Genomic DNA, 14,225 nt, shown 5'->3' on the forward strand with positions numbered 1-14,225 from the left:
CCCCCAAGTTCCTTTCTGGTATGGGAATCTCCTCTACTGCCCCTATGGCAAGGAGGTGGTTGATGGCTTCTAGCATGGCAGAGTGCTTTGCAGGAACCCTGGAAGGGAGTACCTGCCAGAACCTGTCTTGAGGCTTCCTGAGAAATTCTAGAGAGTAACCTCTGGAAACGGTTTCCAGAACCCAGGCATCCGAAATGATTTGATGCCAGAGAGGGGCGAATTGCAGAAGCCAGGCACCGATTGGAACTGAGGGGGAAGAAGATCTGGCGTCATGAAGATTTGTCCTTGGAGGACATGGGATGTGAATTGGCCCCCTGAGAGGGGAGGAATTTTCCCTGTTTCTGGGGAAATCTGCTGTTGTGCCACCTAGACTTGAATCTGCCTTATTCTCTGGATTTGCCTGAGGCACGAAAGGAGCGAAAAGTCGGGATGGGTCTGAATTTTACCTGACTTTTGGGTGCAGAAGGCAAAACCTTTTGTTTGTCCCTATTTTCCACCAGAACAGGTTCATGGGACTGACCAAATAGCTTGCCCCCGACAAAGTGGGTACCTACCAGTCTGCTTTGTGAACCAGAATCGGTGTCCAAGTGCAAAGCTGCAGGTTGTGTCTAGCCACTACATTGGAGGCCATGGCCCTGGACGAGAACTGGAGAGCATCCAGAGAAGAGTCTGCCGTGAATGCTACTGCCAGGGAGATCTTTTAGAGAAAGTCCCTGACAGCCTTCGGAAGAGAAGGGTTGGAGTTAGAGAGTTCAACGATCCAAAGAAAGGTGGCGCTCGCAAAGATAGAGTTGGCCGCTGCCGCCCGCAAGGCAAAAGAGGAGGCTTCTTTCAACAGCAGCCTCGATCCTCTTATCAGAGGGATCTCGAGGTCCTCCCTCCCCTTCAGATGGAATGATAGCATTGGTGGCCAAGGTTACCACTGGGGCATCCACAGAAGGTGTCCTAATTTTGTCAAGAACCTCCTTGGGGAGGGAGTAAAATTTGTTGACTAATCTAGCATCCCTTCTGCCATGCAAAGGTGTTGTCCACTCAGATTCCATTACTTTAAGAAAAAGCCTCAGGAAAAGGGATCACTGCCTGGTGGAGAGGCCCTTGCGGAAACAGAGGCCGGCCTGAAATGGAGGACAGTGCAGCCAGATTCAACATCTGTGGATGCACTGAGGCTCAGAGCTCTGATTACCTTCTCCAACACCCTGGATAGGAACTCTGCTGGAAAAAGGCGATTCACGTTGGAGTCAGCACCACCCTGGTCCTCCCCTGATAATTCTCCTTCTTCTCTAGAGGAGTGTTCCTCAGAAGAACTGAGCTCAAAACCCCCATGTCCCATGGCAGCAACTGGTGAGCACTTGGGTTTGGCAGCGTGTGTGGCTCCCCATGGCTTGGAAGGTTTAAGACTCTTCTTACGCCTGGGGGCATCAGAGTCTGAGGGAGCCGAAAAATCAGACCCCTGCAGGGCCAAGGGTGGGCAGGTAGGGTTTCTGAGACGTTTAGCCTTGCCCTTACCCTTCTTCATTGGAGGATTGTGATGGTTGAGCAGCAGAGCTGTGTGCTGCCAACCTGGCATCCATAAGTCCCTCTAGCCATTGCATAATGTGTTCCCTGTCTGCGCTCCCTATAGAGGAAGGGGCAGCAGAAGACTTGGGTGCCCTGTGAGTAGGTGCCAGAAATTTGGCTAATCTGGGTATACGTGAAGTGCCCAGGTCAGACAGGTTGGACTCAGAACTCACTTCAGAAGACATGATGAGTTCAGCAGGAAAAAAAATTAGCAATTAACTAAAAAACTGGGGAGGGATTTATTGGGGGGGGCTGGGGCCAATACCCCTAGCAGTTTACCAGCCTAAGTCAAGAACCAAAAAAGGGGATACTTCAAAATTTCACCCAGACCAGGTCTCACAAAAGTTTTACCAGCCAGAGCCAAGATACAAAAACAAGGTCCCTAAAATGGCTTCCCAGCCCCTTGCAACTTACAGTTTAGGTGGGAAAACGTGGGACCAGGCACCAGCAGGTACCTCAAAATGGTGCCCGTGCCTCAGTGGAGGCACTTGAAGCCCGGGTGTGCTGGGCAGCCTGGACGCCAAGATACTTATGAAAAGACTGCCTGGTCTCCCCCACACATGGCAGTAGTGCTGGGTAGACCTGCGGGGGGGAGGTGATCGCCCCCCGCGCCCTGCCACCACCTCTGAGAGGCGCGGACCAGGCGCCTCAAAAAGTATGCTGCTGCTGCATCCCTGGAGGCGGGCGCCGGGCTGCGACGCTTGGGGAACCTCGGAGCAGCAAGACACGGAGGCAGGCTGGAAGTGCTGCTGAGTATAGTGGGCCTGCCTGCTCCGGAGAAGCCTCCTGTCACCCCAGCCGATGAGGAGGGGGAGGGAGAAGGTGTGGGAGAAGAGAAAAACAGGTGTGCTGTGAGCTCCAAAGGCTGTGTGACCAGCCTGTGCGCAAGGCAGGAACGATCTGGGTCCTGGTCCCCGCGCACAAGGAGCTCCACCCTTTGTGTTTTGATCTGCCTACAGGATGCGACGAGGGACATTCCCATCTGTCAGAAATGCCCCGTCTCCACCAGGGAAACAGTAAAGTTTAGAAGTGATAACACATTGCATATATTTCAATTTTCCTAATACTTCCCTCCCCCCTCAAAAATAACAGAAACACACATGCTTTCCTCAAAAATTTTAAATCTCTAGGAAGGGAGAAGATGGAATTGCTGTGGTCTCCCTTCCAAATGGAATGTGTCAGCAGCTCTTACTCCAGGCTACTGCATCCCTTTCATACTACCTGACAGAGAGAGGGACAAGTTGCTGTCTGAGTGACTTAGCAGACACAGCTCTGCCTCCTTTCCCCTCCAAGTCAGTCACAAAGACCAGTGGGAGGGAACCAACAGGTCAATAATAAGTGGGAGAGAAGCTGGCACAGCTGAGAGGTTCACACATTGAGCCACAGGCTACTTCACCTGGCATCCTCAATATGGGGACTGGAGGTTCTCAGACGTGGGCAATGGATTTTTTTTTATAAGTCTGGCACCGCAGCTAGTATCTAATCTTACCCACCTTTGAAACCAGGCCTGAGTGAAAGAGAGAGTTCAGCAAAGCTGTAAACCATTACAAACTTGAGTCCAGTTCCAGTTTGTCTGTATTTTTAAAACTCTCCAATTTGTTCAACAGCTTTAAGAGGGCTTTGGAAACTGGTTCAAACATCTTGACCTTGTTTTGAATTGGTTTAGATACAGTCATGCTCTGAAAAAGCTCTTTATTGCTTTCAGGGAGTAGAGTCATTTCAGTGTAGGCCCTGTTCCTGTTCTAGTTCACTAATATTTCTTAAGTCTTCCACTTAGTTCTAGCTCAAACAAATATAAAAATGGGAAGCAGTTTCACCTCTCTGAATGTTGGCTTTGAACCCATTTTGATGCATTGCAAATAAAGAGTTTATTACTGAAACTGCACAAAAGTGTAACACCTATGAAACAGATACAAAAATTTGATTGGGTTTGATTCTCTGATAAATACAACATTTTCAGAAGAGCCTGACTATTTATTGGAAGCCATAATAAATAGCAACTTAAAAGAACAATAGGTCCCTATTCATATGTTTTTACAGTGTCTTATGGGAAGATACATGCTAATGAGGAATTTCCAGTATAATAACTGCCAAAAAAGTAGGTAACTTTTTGTATTACCCTTATTAAAAAAGGTCTAGCTCTAATAATAATGCACATTGTTATTAAATTCTGGCAATTCTGAGATTACACAATTTTAGCCTGTTTATCACTCTGGGAAAGTGACAGAGAATCCTAGAGACCATCCTAGAGAAAAGGACCATCTCTAGGACCATCCTAGAGAAAAGAAAAAGAGCAACTTAAAGTAAACTAGCTAAGGTACTGTGTACAACACATTACAGATAATGATACAGTATTTTATTTGTTTCTTATGTAAGTGACGATATCTTTCCTTGCTGCATTACTGCAGTAAAAGCAAAAACTGCTGAGTTTTCATACAAGGAGTACCCAAATTCTTCACCCTCATTTTTAAATTCTATTCTCAGTTTGTTTATATCTTTCTAAATCAGAACTTTGGAACTTTGTTTCATGCATCATATTTTCCTGTTTTGACAGAGGAAGAAAGGGCAGAGGCTACAATCAGCCACCAGGAAGAAGCTTACTTCCCTCCAGGATCTTTATCCTGCAATTGACCTTCTGTAGCTTTCCGATAATAAGCAGCGCATTATATTTTTAACAACTTATAAATAAACATGTATTGTATTTTTATATATGCTGACAAATAGGCAAGGATACAAGTAGCAAGAGAAGAGACAATTTACAGACCTCAAAAAAAGGCAAAATACAGTGGCTTACATCTCTGCTTCAGGTTTCCTTGTTATGAGAGCTGAGACTGAAGCATTAGCAACAGTGTTGTTCACTTTCAATTATGTTTAATATAACTCAGTATATCATACTGCTACAAATAATAGCTCGAACTAGAGACTGGGAGGTAGCCATGCTAAATTTGTTCTACTAACAACAACAAAGTTCTGTGGCACCTCTCAAACATGCCAGAAGATCATTTCCAAACTAGAAGAGGCAGTTATTAAACATGATCTGAACTCAAGATTGCAAAAAGCAGTTGATGTGTGGTTGAATGGGGCACAGACTTACTCATGACAAGAGCACTGAGTTGATCCTTTTGAAGAACACTAGAAAATATACTGCAACCCTTAGGCATGCTGACAGTAACAGGCTCCAATAACTTGAATACAAAGCAAAAATCCACCAAGTCTGTAAAAGAGAACAATTTTTGTTTAACATTCTCCAGTGATGAGGATTGAAGAGTAATCACTAAAGTCTTCAGAGCAGGGGGCAAAAAATAGTCTGCAAAAAGGTTGCCTTCTATCAAGAGATTGCCTTCTATCATTTTCAGTATCTCAGGGAGTGAGCACTCCCCCAAAGAACAACAGAGTGATCGTTGAATGGACCAGGCACAGCTGTAACTGATGTGTCAGTTGCAGGCAGTCTGTTTTTCCACCTCTCTAGTAGTCTGTGGCATAGTGGACTAAAATATGAAACTTGACTCTTAAATGGCCACAGTACCAGATAGCAAATGTTAAAAAGATAAGGAGGGGGGACCCCGGAAACTACAGGTCAGTCAGCCTAACATCTGTTCCAGGTAGGATAGTGTACAAGTCCAAGTGAACTAGTGATGTCAGATCAGGCCTGAGAAGGGGGTCAGGATTTAGCGGGCACTGCTGCCACCAAACCCATCTAGTTCCCAGGCCCCATCTGCCCTCCTCCCCACCCATCTCCCATTCCTTCCTTCCCTGCCCCATTCCACCCCCTCCCCACCTCCATCTCGCCCTCTGAGAAGGCTTACTTCAGGTGGCAGGAGCCTGAGATAGCAGGAGCCCCTGGTCTGTTGCCATGTGGACCTAGCCATTTGCAACAGCAGGCAGATCCCATTTTCTGGCACAGTCACATTTGCAACAGCCAGAAAGCATGTTATGCTGCTGGAACATGCATTCCGGTGGTATGACAGCCCAATTGTGCCTTCGGTCTATAGTTGGCAACAAATGAGACACAAAATATTGAAGGTGTCACTTGAATTTTAAATAGCAAGTGTGGGGGCTGGAAAATGGGATGAAATAATGGTGGGGAGGGTTTTAGTAGTCTGCCATTGTGGTCCTCATCCCAGTCGTGTACCCCCTTGCTGTCTTGTGTGTTTCCAAGGGTATCTGGTGGGTCACTGTGAGATACAGGAAGCTGGACTAGATGGGCCCTTGGTCTGATCCAGCAGGGTTCACCTAACTTATATTCTTGACTTTGTCTGCCTACTTGCCTCCACTGCTCCTCCCTCTCCTTATACTCCCTGAATTGTTTTCTAAAGGCAGGGGGGGGGGGGTTTAGATCCAAGAACAAAAAGCAGAAAGAAAACATGTTAATGCTGTTCTGCAAACACTTTATAAGATTTCACACTATGACAGCTAGACCCCATACGATTTTCATGATTCTGCTTATGCAAGAGGTTTGGATTTAGTTTCACCTTTCTTATGCAACATTCTAGCACAAGGGATAACTAGTCCTTCCACAGTGAAAAACACCTTCTGCATTCAGAAGGGCATCTTGGATCCATCCCAAGAAGCTTGCCAAGCCTGGAATCTGACAGTTATAACAATCAGGATCTGTACAGCATCCTATAAGAAGGTAATATGGAAATGCTAGTCAATAAGCTAGATACAGCAATCAAAATAACCTTCTGGCAGCTTATCTACAGCTGAAGCTTCTCAGTGGAAATAACCAAAAGCAAAGTAGTTGTGTTTTATTTTTAATTTTTTGCCCTTTCCTGGTCTTTAAATCAAAAAGCTTTGTTTCTAGTAGTTCTGACTGCTGCATTACATGAGAATGCCATCTCCTCTGTATTTTGCATACAGGACCAAACAATTATCCCTATAAAAATCTGTTTCTTACAAGGGCAGTGCAACAATGTATTATTCTGCCATGATAACAGATGTACAGATACTGTACGTTCTTTAAAATGGTATTTCAAGTCCTACTGGCTCAGGGCCAAACTACACATTACAATTCAAGAAGCACACTCAGTTATAAACACCAGAAATGCCTCTTATTTCACAAACAGCAGCTGTAGGGCGCCCAATTCAGATTAAGTCTTATGGAGCATGAGAACTCTTATGGTGCCATTTCCCATAAAAAAAATTTCCCGCCACACTTTCTGTTTGTCCTCTAAGTGACTATTCAGGAAGTCCATGGTAAGAAGATCACCAATATCCTTAGAGAAATAAAAGCTTCAAAAAATTAGACTAAGTAGATAGTTCCATTACCACTGTTTTATAGTTCTTGAAAGCAGTCCATCAAGTCTACAGATGGACACTTTTGAAAAATTTCAGAAATTATGGTTCACACAATTTGCTACAGATTCCTGCCTTCTCCAATATAGGTGCCCTATTTGTAAAAGTGAAGAGTTTCAGATACTGATTTTTATGCAACTTCTCCTTTGTGCCAGCTTGGTTCAAGAGTATATTGTTAAACTATTTATGAGAATGTTTCTATCAATTAAAATACTATAAACAATGTATTACAGAACAAACTAGACAAAGGCCACAATCCTACCAAGGTCTTACACTGCCTGAGCTAGCTTTTCAGCAGCACAAGGTGCTTTACAGTGGAAGGAGAGCCAGGCCACTACTGTGTACTGCTGGGCCGCTGTCGCAAATGGCCCAAAGTGCAGCAAATGTGGCAGGGGCTCTGGAGGTTCCAGCATGCCAGTAAGTTGGCAGCAGAGACAGACTATGGGTGAAGAGGAGGAGTAACAGGTAGTATTGGGGAATATTTTTACTTATCTCCTGCAGGCTGTCCGATCTCCCCCACCCCGGCTCACCATAGCATGCAGTGCAGCCTGCATTGGCATAACTGCATACTACAAATAAGGCAGGGGATAGAATTGGGCAGAAAGTCCTAAACCAGAAATTCACTGGTTGATCTCAGGCAAGTATTCACAGTATACTTCAGCAAATCCTGCAAAGATTAAGAAGTCACAAACAGAGCTATTAAACCTTCTCTTTGTAAGTAACACTTATGAGTACCACTGCCACCAGAGATGTGTGCTATTCACAGAAGTGAACCACTAGCTCCATATATGTCCTTGAAGCAAGGAAGATTCTCAGGTTGCTACTCCCTCCTGAGCTCTCTTCTACTCCATACCCTCTTTATCAAAGGGCCCATTTCTATCCATCTTTCCAATGCTGATGCAACCACAGTGCAGTCCTGAAGGAAGGCCTCCATGTCTGCTCCCCAACCACAATGGCACATGCCTCTTTGGGACAGCTATATCAGTGTCAGAAAGTTGATAGAATTGAGGTCTGCTATTTTGATGGGCTGAAGTGCTGCACAGTCACAGTTTACCTGCAGTACCCCTTCCATCCCAACTACCACAGCAGCCTCACAAAATCTATGTGGCACTGGGGCCAAGTACCACCTGTTGCACTGCAAAAACACACTAGCTGAAAACCAATGGTCAATACTCTATAGCAGTGCTACTCAAAGTGATGGTCAAGGACCAGTGCCTGTTCACAAGCCATCAACTATCACTCAATGGTGAATTTTCAGAAAAGAATCAATAGTAATAATATAGCACAGATATGGTACTGGTATCTGGTGCATTGGGAAAAAAACTGCCAATAAAATAAAACACTGCATATACACTAAAGAACTGGTCTAGGGAACAACCGACGTTGAAAGTAATAGAGAAATTATTAATAAGAACAAGAGCCTAACACAGGCCTAGCCTGAAAGGAGGCTCCTCCTTTGTTTGAAAGATTTTTATCCTGCCTTTCCTTTGCCAGAGGAAACGTCCAAGGTGGCTTACAATAACAGATTAAAATATACACGTACAAGTGGGTCCTCAGTACCCACAGGGGATCTGTTCTTGTATCACAGGGGATCAGAGACTCCATCCCACTCCCCTGAGGTTACCAAAAACCGTGGATAACGAAATCTGCTGCTTTGGTCCCTTTAAGCACTCCAGTCAGCTCCAGAGGGCTTTTCTGAAGCCTGCAGTGTGTCAACCCGCAGCTTCTGCAGGCTTCAGAATGATTGTTTTGGCAAATAAACGCACCTTCTGGTTTTCAGAGGGAAACCAGAAATGACTTTTTTGCTCGTATAAGGCATTCTGAGGCCCAGGGATACCCGAGCCCCTCAGAATACCTCATAAGGTATAAAAGGGAAACCGGAAGTTGTGTGTGTGTGTGTGTTTTTGCAGAAACAGACATTTTGAAGCTCACAGAGGCCATGGTCAGATGTGCACAGCCTCTGCGGTCTTCAGAAAGTCCTCTGGAGGTGAATAGCCCAAACTGAATAGTATCCAAACACGTAGCTCCAGTAACAACCGGGGCCACTACAATCTGCATTAATTGCATCTTCTGTACTGTCTTCAAGGGCAGCCCCACACAGAGCCTGTTACAATAATCCAGTTTTGAAGTCACTAAGGCACAAACCACCATGGTCACGTCTGAACAACTCAAGCATGGTTGCAAACCACCATGGTCACGTCTCAAGTATGGTTGCAGCTGGTGCACCAGCTGAAGCTAGGAAAATAAACCCCTGGTCACCACTGACACTTGGTTCTCCAGGGAAAGCTGTGAGTTCCAGGAGCACTACCAAACTGCAAACCTGATCCTACAAGGGAGTGCAACCCTATTCAGAGTAGGCAGATGATTTAGTACCCGAGTACTGGAGCTTGGGATGGTGTACATGGTTTCTCTCCTTCTTTTGTCTTCACACAACCCTGTGAGGTAAGGTAAGACTGAGAGACACCTACCAATATCACCAGGAAGCTTCATGGCTGAGCAGGCATTTGAACTAGGATATTCCAGGCCAAAATCCAACTCCCAAATCAGATCATCATCCTGGCTCTCAAATAGTACAGTACTGCAAAAGCTTCATTATCTGGCATTCATTGGAAACAGCGATTGATATCTAAATATACTCATTTAACTAATATACTAGTTAAATATACTAGTTTTATAAGACTTACAATACCCCTCCCAGCAGGGCTCCCACTGCACCCACCTTGCTCAACATGACTTCCTCCACGATGCTGTTCCAACTCCCTTTCTCACAAGGGCCCTCTAGGAATGGGAACTTTCCACTCCCTTCCTCAGGAAGGCCCTGCTTAGGAAGGACAGTGGTGCAGCACTGCAAAGGGTGACTTGTCTAGCAAATTAGGAGGGGCTGGAGGGCAGCTTGCTTTAATCAACAATTCATTAAGCAATGTACTTGATTAAACAGCATTTCCAACCACTGAGTATGCTGGCTAAGCAAGTTTTTACTATAAAAAGATCCTAAGTACGTAAATTTCAATGTCAGAATAAATTTTAACCAACATAACCTCATTTAAAATTTGCCCCTCCTCAACACCCCAAGTTTCATAAGTACATTATTTCACATCCAAGAGATTACGGGTCATTCATAGCAAAATGTCAAGGTTTGGTATATAATATTGTAAGCCAGTGGTTCCCAACCTTTTTTCACTTGCATAGCCCATTTCCATAAATTGCACACCTAGCAAGATGTAATTAATTTTAATATAAGAACTCATCTCCAACCCATATTTCATGTATTCATCACTTTATGTATTTTACTGTGCCGGTTTTCAATCACTGATTCATACATGAATTGATGAACAAAAACTACCTATTGGTGGGGGTTTTGTAGCCAGTTAGCTACCTTCCTTCTTGGCCCCGAAAGGTATTCTGGAGCACTACCTGCCTTTTTCCACCATTATTCAATTCTTCTTCAAGTACCCCTAAGGTCCTATCGAGTACCCCGGGAGTACATGTAACCCAGGTTGAGAATCACTGTTCTAAGCCATAAACAATTGAAGAACATTCTTTTATCATGAACTATTAAAATGTGGAAAATCTATGAACAGCAGATTCAGACTGTCCCGTACAATCCGGCTCATCCTCTTAGGTCATCAGAGAAGGCCTTTTTACAAGTATGTTGTTAATATGTTTTTATCTGTTTTTAAATTATGTTTTTAATTTGTTTTAACCTTGTTGTAAGCCGCCTTGAGTCCCTCCGGGAAGAAAGGCGGGGTAGAAATAAAGTTGTTGTTATTATTATTATTATTATTATTATTATTAATAATAATAATAATATTCATAAATGTGCAACATGTCAGCAGCTAAATAGATATTGAGCATGGCCAGTTTTCATGGTTTCCTGTTTCAAAGCAATGGTCTTTAATTTGTCAAGGACCACCTTCAACTCCAACCTACAATGCAAAGTGTACCAAGAGTTCAACAAGCAAGACAGAGACCACAGTTTCTCTTTTACCTCTTTAATGTAGAGTAATTTGCATGTTCTGTTCTGCCTATTCTGTCCTTCTGAGACAACTGGATTGTCTATATCTTTTCTGCTATAATTCCTCAGGACAATATACAAATAAATACTTTACACTGCTGCACATAACATAAACTGCTGTTTCAACAATATGCCTTCTATTTTGTGACCAGAGTGTCTCTACAAAACATATTTATTTCTGTTCATAATTCTTATTTCTGTTCATCTCCTGATCAAGAGTAGTAACTGTATTTGCTCATTTCTTGTTGCTTCTTATCTGCAGCAAGAATCTTTGCTTCCACTAATGCCAAAACAGAAGCAACTCTAACAAGATTATAATTTTTTGAGTAACCTATCTTAATGAAAACTATCAGTGAAAGTTTCTAAAGGGATACAATTGTTTTTAGAGAGTCAAGGAAGCTGGAACTGAATTGCAACACACTTTCCTGAAAGGAAAAAAACTCACCATTTCAATTTTCAACAAATGGCCATCTACAGTAACTAAGGAGTTTAAATTTGAATCCATCATCATGGAAGTCAACTAAACCCACGCATTTTCATTTTAATCCTATTTTTTAAAAAGTTTAAATAATTTTAACACTGAATACTTTAAGCTTATTTTGATCTTTTTGCCTCTGAACCAGTATGTTTAATCTGACCAACTGTTAGTCTTTTATAATCCACACTGCAAACATGCTACTGATTTGGTAGCTAAATAAAATGTATTTAATTCTCAATTTGCATCAATAGGTTAAACACTAAACCCATCTTGGACTTGGTTTTAAATTCTCACTCAGGAGAATTTACTTTTGTGTATTACCTATAATAAAGATTTAATCTCTGCACAAAACTCCTCAAATAAGAAAGGATGTGCAGAAACTGAGAAAACGGCTAGCTATCAGGCCTCTGTCACAATAGTCCCATAAAGCTCTCAAAGAAACACCTTGCACAATAGCTGCAATCCTAAGCATCCTTTAAGGAGGAGCAAGTCCTATTAAAAGTAATATGGCTCACTTCACAGTAAACAGATATAGTAACATGTTATGAGTTACATTTTGAACCCGGGCTGGGCTTTTGGGAAAAGAGGAAAAGAAACAAATGCAGCAGAGTCCTGAATGAGAGCATCTGGGCTACTTATTCATCCACACATTCAGTTGGAGTCCAGGATGGCCTTGCCTATCAGTAGAGATGTTTGTTTCTGGTAAGTAAGACAGATTTGCAGCCCAAGTCTTACTGAACAGAATGGGTTTACTTCTGAGTAAAGTAAGTAACAGCATTCTCAAACACCTCTGCTATATCAGAGAAAAGCAGACTGCTTCAGTTTTTCCCCTCACACCCTTGGAGCATGCCATACAGGCCTGGTCTACACAGGCAGCAGCCATCTGACAGCCCAGTCCTATGCATGTCTACTCAGAAGTAAATCCTGTTAGAGTCAATTGGGCTTACACCCAGGAAAGTGTGGATAGGGCTGTGAACTGGCAGACTTATGAGGTGGCAGGGTAGCGTGGGTTGTTGCACTTCACAAAATGCAGGTAAGAGAACAGAATAGGTTTTTTTTCTCCCCCAACCTGCTTCTAATCTTCCCGCCCCTATCAAGGAGAAGGAGTTGTATCGCCAGCCCTCTTCTCCCTGTTGTCTTGGTTTCCTACTTGCGGGACACTCAGAAACGTATTCTCTCCTCCTCTTCCCCCCCCCCCCAGCAGTGCAGTTCGCTCCATCACCTCACAGCCCAAGCCCAGGCATGTCTACTCACAGGTAAGTCCATTAGAGTCAGTGGGGCTTACTCCCAGGAAAGGGTGGAGAGGACTGAAACCTCAGAGCCCAATCCCAGGCATGTCTACTCAGAAGCAAGTCCCACTAGAGTCAACGGGGCTTCCTCCCAGGAAAGTGTGGACAGGATCGGGCTGTCAGCCCACTGTCATGTGTAAGCCCCAGCCTTCGCCTGCCAGGAGGGAGCACAGGGGGCGGGGGGGAGCGGAGCCGCCGTCCCTCCCTTCGCCTTTCCTCCCCCGCCACAGCCCCCCCGCCGGCTGGCGGGCGACACTTGCCAGAGCCCTCGGCCGGCGGCGGCCACAGGAGACGACTCCTCTCCCTCTGCCTACACCTGTCGCCACTGCAGCCCGCCCCCCTTCACCGATGCCTGACACGCAGGCGGGCAGGGATGCCCTCCGGAGGGACGAGGGCCGGCTCGCCGGCGGCTCTACCAGGGGACGAAGGAAAGACCAAGCGGGGAGGGGGAGGCGGCGGCTGAGACTCGCCTACCTCGCAGTGCGCCCGGCAACGACGCCGCCACCACTGCAGTCGCGTCCGTCCCTCGCCTCAGAGCTGCGGGGGCCACGCGCCGTCCTCCTTCCGCTGGCCGCCACTGCAGAAGCTCGGGCGCCGAACAGCTGCGCTCCCTCTCGCCCCGCTGCCGCTGTCCGGGGCGGCCTCCCGCCAGCCGATGAAACCAGTCAGTCGCGGGCGGGCGGGCGAGCGCGCGCCTTCGACTCTCCTCGCTGGACCGCCGCGCCGCTGCACGAGCCCAGCAAAGAAGCCAACGGCTTGCGCTCGAGCAAGCGGCTCCACTCCCCCCTCCCGACGCCTGATTGGTTTAGTGCAGTGAGCGGGGGGGGGGAGTCAGGGCTGATAGATGCTCTCCAGCGTGGGGTGGGGAAGGAGGAGGCGCGCCAAAGCGAAGCCTCAGCACGTAGAGCGCTGATGCGCGCGCGTGCCCGTGCACGCGAGGTCGCTTCTTGCTTTCCCGTCCGAGCGCCGGGGGAGGAATCGCAGAGGAGGGAAGCGGCCACGCGCTCCCCCCTCCCCTCCTCCGCGAGTCGTCCTCGCGCCTGGCGGGAGGGGCGAGAGAGAAGCCAATACGGTGACGCCGCTTCCTGGGAGGGCGTGTCGCTGGAAGGCGGCAGTAGCCGCGGCGGGATGGACGGCTGCTTGAGCCGCCTGGTCCTCTGTGGGCGAAGCGACGCTGAGGGGAAGAGCAGGGGGCTGGGCGCGGGCTGTGGACCCCGGCGGCAGCGCGAGGCCTCCATGTTGCGTCTGCCTCTGAATTGGCTTCGGCTGAAGCAGGGGGGAGCAGTCCTGGGTTGGCAGGATGGACTGTACCACCTCAGGCTGTGGTGGGGAGGCGGAGATGATGCTCCCTGCACTAAGCTCTCTGCAGGTGGTTCGGGAAGAAGAGGGAGTGCTAAGGGCTTTTTACCTGTGGTGTCTCCCCCCCCCCCCGGAAAAGAGGTGTAGTGTTCCCACCTGCAGCCCACAGTGGGAAAGGGCACTGCACAGCCTCATTTTGCTCTCTGTTAGGACTAGACTCAAACTGTGCGTTGGGACCCACTAGGTGGGTCGCGAGCCAATTCCAGGTGGGTCCCCATTCATTTTCACATTT

The 14,225-nt window shown here is 46.4% G+C and overlaps 1 protein-coding gene across 2 annotated transcripts in view; it reads right to left on the bottom strand.

Moving 5' to 3' along the window:
• ADARB1 (adenosine deaminase RNA specific B1) overlaps window positions 1-13,433 on the bottom strand; it is an 82,797-nt gene extending 69,364 nt beyond the window's left edge. For both annotated transcript variants that reach the window (XM_066631522.1, XM_066631575.1), the window contains exon 1: window positions 13,109-13,433. The gene's annotated coding sequence lies outside the window, so the exon portion shown is untranslated. The remainder of the gene's footprint in view (window positions 1-13,108) is intronic.
• Window positions 13,434-14,225: the final 792 nt, after the last annotated feature.

The sequence above is a fragment of the Tiliqua scincoides genome, chromosome 1, assembly GCF_035046505.1.
Source record: "Tiliqua scincoides isolate rTilSci1 chromosome 1, rTilSci1.hap2, whole genome shotgun sequence".
Taxonomy (NCBI): Eukaryota; Metazoa; Chordata; class Lepidosauria; order Squamata; family Scincidae; genus Tiliqua; species Tiliqua scincoides.